General features: G+C 36.4%; 1 protein-coding gene and 2 long non-coding RNA genes across 5 annotated transcripts in view; 1 reads left to right on the top strand and 2 right to left on the bottom strand.

The window, feature by feature from the left end:
• The window catches only part of LOC309474951 (uncharacterized protein), a gene marked incomplete at both ends in the record, with an annotated part of 355,810 nt that overhangs the window by 66,721 nt on the left and 276,991 nt on the right, over positions 1 to 12,098 (bottom strand). The gene's annotated exons all lie outside the window — the stretch shown is intronic.
• On the top strand, positions 3,551 to 7,467 carry LOC309476341. Of its 3 annotated transcripts, XR_014198022.1 has the most exons (7): positions 3,551 to 4,071; positions 4,450 to 4,486; positions 4,668 to 4,738; positions 5,013 to 5,068; positions 5,310 to 5,391; positions 5,794 to 5,904; positions 6,466 to 7,467. It is a non-coding gene; the product is annotated as an uncharacterized lncRNA (long non-coding RNA). The 3 variants fall into 3 exon arrangements; XR_014198023.1 differs by lacking the exon at positions 4,450 to 4,486; XR_014198024.1 differs by having other exon boundaries at positions 3,555 to 4,738.
• Positions 7,160 to 7,799, bottom strand: LOC309476484. The gene is made up of 2 exons (XR_014198196.1): positions 7,708 to 7,799; positions 7,160 to 7,663 (listed from the first exon to the last, which is right to left on the bottom strand). It is a non-coding gene; the product is annotated as an uncharacterized lncRNA (long non-coding RNA).

Genomic DNA, 12,098 nt, shown 5'->3' on the forward strand with positions numbered 1-12,098 from the left:
TAAAGAGTATTTTGCTAAATATGTGTACTATATTACATATTTATTATATTTGTATTTATATCATTAAATAAAGTTATTATAATAATAAAAAAACGCATTATGTATCTTTCTGTATGTTTACAGCATTAGGTGAGTTGTTTTTTTCTTGAGAAAAATTAATGCCTATCTTGTGTAGATATCCCCCCCACCCCCCGCTCCTCCATAAATCTCACTCCAAGCAAAACTCAAAAGTTGGCAGCTATGTTATATAGACAGTAGAACATTTATAGTTAAAAGTTAAACAGACTCTTTGATGAATAGCAGCTATTGAGTAAAGTAACGATAGAGAAGGCTCTGATGATGATGATATCTAACAATGCACGTACTTCAAAAAATAAAAACGAGGAAAGAAGGCATTACTAGTAATTACCATAGTTAATGTTTTTCACAGTCAGTAATTGATAACTAACAATCTTTTTTTCGTTGTTTCAAGTTTCAGTTTCACCAAGAAAAACTCGAAGTGCTATTATAAGACATCCTGTCATAGCTTTTTGGTACATAACAGCTACCGTAGATGCAACGCGCATTTGAAAAAGTGAGGCGCTGGAGAGCATTATTCATTTGAATGCAAAATACAATTTCACCACTAGATGGGAGAAATTCCTACACAGAGTCCCTTTAAATACAAGGGAACACAAGATAAACAAGATAACAAGGGGCGTGGTAAACTGAAACACCTGGGAAGACTAATCAACATAACAGGGAACAGCTGAACATGGGACAAGACACATGGCAGGATCACATGACAAGCAGGGAATCACATGACAGACAAGAACAAGGAACAAGACACAAAACCCACACCGTGACATAGGGATGAGTTCAGAAAGTTTAAATGAGTTGTCCATATTGCCCTTCTGAGTTTTCCTTTTACGGACCACTACTTATTTCAGTTAGGAACAATAACAAAGCAGAACGGAACCGGAATGCGCACCACCTCAGGTAAATAAAACATCACTTAAAAAGAGGGCAGGTCTACACAAGGCACAAGTACAGTCAAATGAAATCAGATCTGATTGGTTTTACATACTCAGTCCATTTGGTCCAAATCTTATAGAATTTTTCATTTTCAACTTTGAGGGAAAAGGATATCTTTTCCATAATATAAATCTCATAGACAATTTCAATCCATTCATCAATGGTAGGTGGATCATCATCTACTTTTAACCATTTCCTCGTAACAGATTTCTTACTGGCTGCCATTAGTATCGCCAGCAATTTTTTATCGTTGATATTCCATGTTTCGAACCCTAGATTGCCCAAATATACAGTTTCACATTTGAATGGAATGTTTACATTAAATACATTGTTTATATGTTTGTGGATCTCTTCCCAGTAAGGTCTAATTGTCTGGCAGTCCCAAAAAATATGGAAGTGGTTGGCTCCATTAGACCCACAAAGTCTCCAACAGGCATCTCCGCTGCCCTGGTCTCGTTTCTGAATAGGTGTGATAAAGAATCTTGCAATGTTTTTCCAGCAGAACTCCCGCCATGTGTTTGACCCGGTTGATAACCATTGTAATTGACATATTTTCCCCCAGCTCTCCTGTGTGATCATAACTTTCACTTCCCTTTCCCATTTCTTCTTTATGTATTCTGTATTCTCTTGTTTAGATAATTGTATGATATTGTATAATTTGGAGATAATTTTGTTGCTTGATCTGGGTTTACTTAATGATAAAAATACTTCCAGGAACCCTGACTCATCTGTTCCTAAAACCCCTTTAAGATTTTCGTTAAAATGATGTCTCACTTGCAGGTACCTAAAAAAATCATCTTTTCCCAGTCCGTAATCTTTCTGTAGGGTTTCAAAACTCCGGAATGCCCCTTTGTGGATAAATGAATAATAAGTAGTTAAACCTTTTGAGATCCATATCTTAAATCTGCCATCGATCCTGTTTGGTGCAAAGTCTGAATCATAGGCACACCATCTCATAATTTTAGATGCTTCTCCTAATCTGCAAATTTTGACTATTGTCTGCCAGGACTTCAGAGAGCTGCCTGTTATAGAGTCGTCCGGGATTTCCTGTTCTTCTAGTAATTTGTTATCACTTAGTAGTAGGGGTGTAACGATTCATCAACTACATCGATGTATCGATTTATAGTCCTACGATCCAACTGGATCGATCTGTGCTCGGCAAGTTGGCCTTCCGGACGACATATATCGATCTAATATCGTTTTAAAAGGTAATGAATCGATTGTATCGATACTAGGAAATAGCGCATTGGATTTAAGCACGTTAGACTTTATGGATGTTTTTTCTTTGCACATTTAATGATAAAGGCGTTAAACGTGACTCGATTCAGTCTGCCTATCTGTGTCATCGTCGCCATGCGTGACGCGGCAGCAGCAGCGCGACAACAGTCAAGCAGCGCAAAGTCTCTCACCTCAGAAAAACAGACTTCCCTGTCCTCTCAGCCGCTATACTGCAGGAGCGTGCACTCTTCAACTGCACGCGCAAATGCGGCGGAGCGCGCTGTATCACTTCACTAAAGTCATACGAGAATGCAACGTCGTAAATTAGTAAGTTAAGAAATAAAAGTAAAATACCAATAAATTACGTTATTGGTACGCCATGTGTGTTGCTATTTATCAGGAGCAGTTTCCATGTTTCTTTACCAGTGCTTCTAAGTATTGTGTATCACCATGGTAGCCTAATTGTTGTTTGTTTCCATAACAAAATGCCACTTCCCAGCAAACACAGAACGTTCCCCTAACGTTCCCGTTTGGTTCCCATTTGGTTATTTTTTGGGGAACCAAACAAGAACGTTCTGGGAACGTTCCCTGTAGGTTATTTTTAGGATCTATGTTTATAACATTAAGGGAACGTTCCCAGAACGTTCCCTGTAGGTTATTTTTAGGTTTAAATTTATAACCTAAAGAGAACGTTCTGGGAACATTCCCTGTAGGTTATTTTTAGGATCTATTTTTATAACTTTAAGGGAACGTTCCCAGAACGTTCCCTGTAGGTTATTTTTAGGTTTAATTTTATAACCTAAAGAGAACGTTCTGGGAACGTTCCCTGTAGGTTATTTTTAGGTTCTATCTGCATAACTTTAAGAGAACGTTCCCAGAACGTTCCCTGTAGGTTATTTTTAGGTTTAATTTTATAACCTAAAGAGAACGTTCTGGGAACGTTCCCTGCAGGTTATTTTTAAGTTCTATTTTTATAACTTTTTATAACCTCCAAATCCGAGACCATGGTCCTCAGTCGGAAAAGGGTGGTTTGCCCACTTCAGGTTGGTTCAGTTCCTGCCTCAAGTGGAGGAGTTTAAGTATCTTGGGGTCTTGTTCGCGAGTGAGGGAAGGATGGAACGGGAGATTGACAGACGGATCGGTGCAGCTTCTGCAGTAATGCGGTCGATGTACCGGTCTGTCGTGGTGACGTCCAACCAAGTTTTATAACTTTAAGGGAACGTTCCAAGAACGTTCCCTGTAGGTTATTTTTAGGTTTAATTTATAACCTAAAGAGAACATTCCCTGTAAGTTATTTGTAGGTTCTATTTTTCGTAAACCAATTGAATGGTTTGCAATGTTTTGTGCTTTAACACCATTTATCAAATGCTTAATTACATGACCATTATCAGGCAGTAGATAATGCCTAAGTAATCAATAACTTTGCTCATTGGTAGGCAGTCTTTTTTAGTTAATTATTTTTAGGTTTTATTTGTATAACCTAAAGAGAACGTTCTGGGAACGTTCTCTGCAGGTTATTATTTTAATATCACTTAACAGGCAGATTACCAACTGACAACGTCGTCAGTACGGTCCCCTAAGGTTATAAGATAACCAACAACGTTCAGATCTATTCGCAATAACTTTTTATTAATGATATTTTAAATTATGTTATACATTTTAATTCTATATGTTTATTTTAATGCTGCGTGACTTTGAAGTGTTTTAATGCGCATGCGGGTAATCAAACACTGGAGCGCGCACGTGTGCTGCGCGAGAGCAGATGGAAACCAGAAACGTCATCAACAACTGACAAACAACAAAACTCCCGTCTGTCGCTGTTGGTTTCACTGCTTTCAGGTAAGTTTAGTCAACAAAATCTCACAAATAATACACACAAACGTCCCTGACACATTTCTTACGTGTAATTGACACGCTTCTGTTGAATATTTACTTTAAAGAAATGGTTTTGTGTCTTTGAAAAAGTCCGTTAGCATCTAAGCTAACCGGTTTCAGAAGAGAACGTTAGGCCTAAGTTACGTTAAGTTAAGGTCTTATTTATGAAAGTTTGGGTTTTTAAACACATATTTAGTGTAGATAACAGTTTTTTATAGTTTTGCTGGTAATTTGTCAATGGGTGATTGGAAGTAAGCTAATTTATTTAACCTAAAAGAATGCACTGTTTTGTTAACTTAATCAGTGACGTCACTTACCAATATTGCTAAAATGTGATTTCAGAATAGCGAGAGAGAAAAAAAATCCTCTACAACAAGGGGTGAGTTATTGTTTAATCATGATAATAATTCCATATGCATTTATTTCACAATATATTATCTTAAGATTTTTATATATTTATCTTTTCTGCATTTCACCTCTGTTCTAGCTTGGTTCCTTTTATTAAACCAATCCCATGTAATATTGTTGGCTCTGTGACAAATAGCTTGTTATGTTCCTAGATCATCATGCTGTGATGGCCTGCTGCACCCCCTGTCCAAGACAATCTCCACGGCTATGAAACATATGACTAGTAAGCAAAACCACCTCAAACATACAGTGCACTACTGTTCAAAGGTTTGGGGTCTGTAAGATTTATGCTTTTGAAATAAGTCTCACATTTTAAAATCATTAACCCCAGGGTTTTTCAGTGAGATTGTCCTTGAGAAGCCTGTAGGCTAAATAATCAGCTAAATAATAGGCGACTAATACAATATTATAATGGTCATAGTTATAATAATAATTCATTTAACTATTATGATAACATGATATCCTGATCATCAGTATATTTTATTTTATTTCTTTAGGTCTGTTTTGAATTATGTTGGCCAATGAGACTGACACCATACTGTCCAACTCAAAGGTATTTATGTATTTGTATGGTTTTTTTTATTGATCAATACTGAAATTCTTTGTACTTTTAAATGCTGAATGTGGTTCAGGGGGTCGACAACTTTAGGCAGTTATTTTTCACAGATATCTTGGGCAGCTGTGGCTCATACTCTTAGCCTTTAAAAATGTTTGAATTGATATCCCCAATGCAATATCAGGGGGTAAATATATTATTAGAGTTCTTAAAGTTATGGCTTTGCTCTTGTTACCAGATGAGATATAATCCCTATTGTTTGGCCCTGTGATTCTTCAGGACAAGACCTTGATGCCATCCATAGTCAGTAGATGAAGAAGGTGAGTTTAGCCCATCTTGTCAAAATGCCCATCTTGGCGAGTTTCCTCGTAAACAGTCTTGTGTGTTTTAAACAGAAAGAAAACAGATGCGTGTCATTTATATTAGGTCTGCGCATTCGTCTTAAAGGGACAGTAGCCTAACGTACCCGCAGCTGTTTGTGTCGCCAATGGTGATCATACATCAAAAGAGAAAATGACTTGTAGCTTTAGCAAAGATACATTTAATTAATTTATAGTTATTTTATTTTTACAGTGAAGACTTATTTTACATTTTGATAATTCAATTTCTGTACCTGATGTTTTCAGATTTAACTGAAAAACATAATGCACTGCTTATTTCAACTGTATTTTTCTTCTATTGTATTTATCTATGCTTGTTATCTATTGTAATTTTCTATGCAGGTTCACTCCTCTACAAAATCCCCCCAATAGGGGTTATGCGGAGCGCCCAGCGGTCGAACCGGAAAGAGGTCTAAGCATTTCCGCTTTTCACTTCCGTACACATCTGCAGCGGTAGGTGATCTCGGTTTACTGTTAATTTTCAATTATTACACTAAAATTCTTATTTCTGTTTTAATTAAAATGTCACAAATGATAAAATATCAGAAAAGGGAACATCCGAACAGCAGTTTTTGTTGTGTGCCGATCTGCTCTATGTCGGGGAAAATGAGTAGTACAGAAGTACAAATGGGTTCTGTACTCATAAAGTGACATCAACATTCACGTCAGCAGTAGCATTCGCCATCAGACAAATGTTATTTAAATAAACTCCTGATGTACTTACAAACTTTCCAATGCCTGGTTTAATGAGTACAGAACCTATTTGTACTACTGTAGAAGTTTGGTGCCATTCCGGGCATTATTAGTGGAGTAATTTACGAGATACAAACCTGGAGCCGCGCATGCACTAAACCGTACGGCTGATATCTCTAAATAAACTCTAAATTTTTCAATATTGTGCAGCCCTAATATTGAGCATATCTTAAAGTGAACTTGGAATGATAATTTGTGATACCAGATGAGATGTATGTATGATAGATTTTGAACTGTAATATATATATATTTTTTTTTCAGGTTTTCTGGGATCCCAGCGGAAGGCATCAAGGCATCAGATGTTGGCCTGGACAGATGTTCCTGTAAACTACACCGACCTTTGCTTTTGCATGGATGGCTGATTATTACCATGTTCTGTGAGGGCATTATTATAGCAAAACTGAGCACCTGTGACAGTGGAATTTGTAGGTGTAAAGTCACAGATAAAAAAAAAAAAATTGATAGTAGTTTCAAACTTTTTTTCTCTTTCTCTCTCATAAACACAGCAGTTACAGGTTTTCAAATTCTTCATTGGAGGTGAGACTTATACGTTATATGTAGAGCGAATTCGCAGGTCAGAGTTCACTAGACTTGAATATTATTTTCTCTGTTTTTTATTTGACTTCAGAGTCGAAAGTGGGCTTAAAGGGTACATAGGCTTAATGGGTATCCTTACCCCTATATAAAACATTCCTTTTTTGATTTGTAGTCTGAAATAATAAATAGTGCAATATAAATAAATGCAATGTAGTGTTTTCAAATATATACATTTTTCTATACACATTGATGCTGAAATATCTGAATAATTACACGATACCAGCAGTGCTCGTGCTCTCATATCTCCTACAGCTTGTGACACACAATCCCACCTCACTCTTTTCATTTGCTCCGGATTAATTTTAATGCCATTACAGGGCTTGAATTTTGGCATGGGATTGTGTGTACATGTAACACGTTGTCTTTTTATTTTCTTGTTAAATTTGCAGATGGTTTTGGGAGTTTAAATGTTTTGAGCGGAGTGAAGATTGGCACATTCATGTATATTGTATATAAATGAAGACTTTTTCAATTTTGTTCTAAGTTATAGGCTACAGTTTGCAGAAAGATAGTTTTAATTAAAATGTTTGTGCAGTTTTATTTATTGAAATATTTTCATGTTTGAAATATTAAATGTAAATTACTGTTCCTGAATACATTTTGCTAACGCTGTTTTTGATGACTTATTTTAGGTTGATAATTAAACAATGAATCAACAAAAACATGGATTGTGTGCTGATTTATTTATTTAATACAAACTGATTGATTTACTTATTAATGATAGTTTCTGTAAATTCAATTTATTGTAATAATATATTCATAGGATTTTTAAGTGTTTGAACAATAAACAATGTAGAATATGTTGTTTGTAGACCTATAATTTGTGTACAGGCATATCAGGATGTGTAGACGTTAGGAGAACCTTCCGGGAACGTTCCGAGAACGTTCCCCTAACCTATAGGGAACGTTCTATTAACGTAAAGAAAACTTTCCTGGCTAACCAATAGGGAACGTTCTTGGGAACGTTCCGGGAACGTTCTGGGAACCAAAAACTAACGTTCCCAGAACGTAAAATTGTTAGCTGGGTTACTGGTTATTTTGTATATTTTTATATGACTGTGGTGGCTCATACCAAGATTGTATTAACAAAAACTAGTTTGGGACTGCTATTTAATAGCTTAACCTCGCAGTGCCTACTGTTTATCAGTATTTGTCATATTCTTAAATTTTTTTTGTTAAGTAAAGGGGGACAGAACTTGTGTGTCAACAATTTTTGTGTAAACAAATGTATTATAATAGGCTTATATAATTCCTAAAAAGGTGGGTCGCGGCTTGATGACCATGGGGAAATGTGGGTCCCATAGCCAAACTATTCAAAACATCATTCAATGTTGTGATAATCGTAATTAATAATCACAATTACAATTTCAAGGGAATAATCAACAATTATCATTTTTGTCATAATCGTTCAGTCCTACCTATATTAAAATAAAATGTGAATGCATTTGACATTAATTTGTGTTTTACTTGTTTGTTTATATCCATAGTTAATTGATACCTGATTCACTTACAATAATTTTGGGCTAAAAAGTCACTGAATCGATTTCAAGTCACTGAATCGTTTCGGATCGTATCGTTCTAAATGAACCAATATCGTCCTTGAATCGTATCGACAACCATGAATCGTGAATCGAATCGAATCGTTGTTAAAACGAATCGTTACACCCCTACTTAGTAGGGCTGTTATTGGGATTCTGTTTAACATCGTACTTTCTATTTCTTTCCATGCTGCAGTGTATGTTGGCGAACACAGGCAGACTAAAGGTCTCAGTTGGGCTGCATGGTAGTAATCCTGTAGGCAAGGAAGGCCCATTCCACCCTTCTCTTTTCTTAACTGCAGTGTCTTAAATTAAATTCTGGCCCCTTTCCCTTGCCACACATACCTTGCTATCAGTCTGTCCCATTCTAAGAATTGTTTAGATGGTATTTTGACTGGCAGACACTGAAAAAGGTATAGTAACCGTGGAAGAATATTCATCCTGATTGATTCTATTCGGGAGCTTAAACTTAAAAAGGGAATAACATTCCATCTATGTATATCAGATTTTATCTTTGAATTTAATGGGCCATAATTGATGTCGTACAATCTTGAGAAGTCCCTAGGTAATAAAACACCCAGATATTTGATGGATTCAGCATCCCATTTCCAATTGTACATGGTCTTAATTGAGGATGGTGGGTCATAGTTAAATTTTAATATTTGAGTTTTATTGATATTAATTTTATAACCCGAAATGAAACCAAATTCCTCTAGTAATTTCATCAATTTTGGGAGTGTCTGAGTAGGTTGTGTTATACTTATCAATAAATCGTCAGCAAATAGGGCCAGTTTTTGCTCCCCAGATTTCATTGTTACCCCCTTTATATCCGACCTCTGTCTAATCAGTTGACTCATGGGTTCTATAAACAAGGCAAAGAGAAGCGGCGACGCACAACACCCTTGTCTCGTTCCTCTTTCCAGAACGAATGAACTGGTTAGATCTCCATTGATTTTGATTCTAGCCGTTGGTTTGTTGTATAGAGCTGCAAATGTGTCAATTATAATCGTATGGAAACCAAATTTTGAAAGTACTTTATATAAAAATGACCACCTCACTGAGTCGAATGCTTTCTCTGCATCCAAACTTAATATCAGTGTCTCCAGTTTTTGTTGTGTGATTTGTCTCATAACGTGCAGCGTTTTCCTGATGTTATCTTGGGTCTGTCTTTGTCTGACAAAGCCAGTCTGGTCCTTGTGTATTAATATTGGTAATATCAGTTCTATTCTTTTCGATAATATGGAGGTGAATAGTTTGTAGTCATTATTTAAAAGACTTACAGGACGATAATTCCCACAATCCAATTGGTCTTTCCCCTCTTTAGGTATGACCGAGATCATTGCCTCCCTCCATGAGGGGGGGATATTTTTGTTTTCTTAAACCCAATTAAATGTTTTTAATAATGTTGAAATTAGTTGATCTTGCATTGTTTTGTACCATTCTGTGGTAAAACCATCAGTCCCTGGAGACTTCCCCCCTTTCATTCTCCTGATTGCTGATTGAATTTCTTCTTTTGTTATTTTAGATCTTAATTTTTCATTTTGTTCATCAGTGTTCTGTGGGAGATTAATTTGGGCCAGAAAGGCACCTATCTGATTGTCGTTGCTTGTCTGTGGCTGGGAATATAATGTTTTATAGTATTTTAGGAAGCACTGCTGTATTTTTTCCAGACTAGTTTCTATTTCATTTGTTGCGGAGTTTGTTATTTTGTGAATAGTTCAATCCGCTTGTTGTTTTCTTAACCTATATGATAAAAGTTTCAGTGATTTCCCACCTCATAGTATTGTTGTTTTGTGAAAAGGAGCTTTTTTTGAATTTCCTGAGTATTTATTTCATCTATTTCTTTTTTTAGTTCTTTAATCTTATGTTTGTTCTCATCTTTGAGAGACTTTGCATGTTCTTTCTGTAGTCTCTTCAAATCTTCCTCCAATTTTTTTAGTTTTGTTCCCTTAATTTTCTTCTCATATGAGGATATGGCTATTATTTTGCCCCTAATCACCGCTTTTAATGCATCCCAGAGAATAGGTGGGGTCACTTCTTCATTATCATTAATATCCAAGTACAACTGAATTTCATTTTTCAATTTATCTTTAATAACTGGGTTATTCAGAATGTTTGAGTTCAGTCTCCAGAGAGTGGATTTCTTCTTATTATTCAGATGGACTGACATATAAATGGGACCATGGTCTGAAATAGTGCTAGCTTTTATTTCACAATTATCCACCTTACAAAGATCCCCTTTAAGCATAAAAAAGTAATCTATGCGCGAGTAGACATTGTGAGCGGGTGAGTAATGCGAGTAGTCTCGGCTCGTTGGGTTTAGCTCTCTCCACACATCCACAATCCCCACTTCACGCATCCAAGTATTTAATCTTCTGCTAATGTTTTTGGCGCCAGATTTCCCGTTTGATGAATCAATTTTAGGATTTAATCGAATATTAAAATCTCCGCCACATATTAAAATCCCTTGACTTTTTGTTGTCATTAGATCAACTATATGTTTATAAAAGGACCAGTCGCTGCCCGGCGGAACATACACGTTAAGGAGACTCATCACAATTCCTTCTATTTTGCCCGTAACCATAACAAATCTGCCTTCATTATCCTTAAGTTCTGATATGTGTTCATAATTTACAGCACCGGATATCAGAGTCGCCACTCCTCTCCTCCTTCCCGATCCATGGGAAGAAAAGTAAACATGTTTAAATCCTGATTTATTCAATTTGGCATGTTCAGTGTCATTAACCCTCTGGAGTCTGAGCGGTTTTCTGGGCCCTGGGGGTGTTCTGACATGCTCTGACATTAGTGCTTTTTTCAGTTATTTATAAACATGTTAATGGCAAAGGTGTAAATTCACTCTATATAGCACAAACAGGGCTACCAAAATATGTGATCACCATGCATGTATATTTTTTAATTTTTAAGAGAATAATGTTTATGCGTGGTTATTGAAAAAAATAAAAATGAAAGTTGCTGAAATATGACCACAAAACTCATAATAAATATGTGTCAATAAGACTTTTGACTAATGGATGTTGTTCCTTCGAGTTCTGGCTTCAAACTTATGTGAAAATAGTCTTGCTTTATCGTTCACATAAAACTATACATTGATTTAAATTGATGTAAAACAGGTTTTGCTTGGAAAGCCAATATGCGAGGGGGGCGTGAACAAGGAGTGGTTTACACCTGAAAATACAATGTCCCACCCACTCTGCATAATTAGCCATTCATTCAGGTGTGACACTGACTGAGCCACAATGCAAGGACAAAATATATATTTAGAAGAAGGCTTATATTGACCATTTAAGATTTTGCTTACATCTATCTTGTAAATATGTTTTGCTATTTTATTAAAAAGGTTACAATTACAACAATAATTACAATTTCAACAATATTTCAAGTGTACTCTTTCTTTGTAAAAAAAATGATTATAGGCCTACACAGGGGCGGATCTACAGGGGGGCAAGGGGGGGCAGGTGCCCCCCCACTCTAGAGCCTTGCCCCCCCAGCTGCCCCCCTAACTTTGATTATCCAAAAACTGTACCTTTAAAAACAACCCGCCACTATGTCCAATACATTTACCAAAAGTGAACAATTTCATTTTTAATTTTAAATGTATTATTCGCCAATTTCGCCCCTCCCCCCTGCCCCTCAAATACTTAGCTACGTCCCTGATTCAAACGTGCAGAGCGGCGTTCGCTCAGTCTGGCTCACACACAGCGAGTCTGCTGCGGTGCGGTGGCTCTGCAACCCGACTGG

This window comes from Leuciscus leuciscus (assembly GCF_965113295.1).
Source record: "Leuciscus leuciscus genome assembly, chromosome: 15".
Lineage (NCBI taxonomy): Eukaryota > Metazoa > Chordata > Actinopteri > Cypriniformes > Leuciscidae > Leuciscus > Leuciscus leuciscus.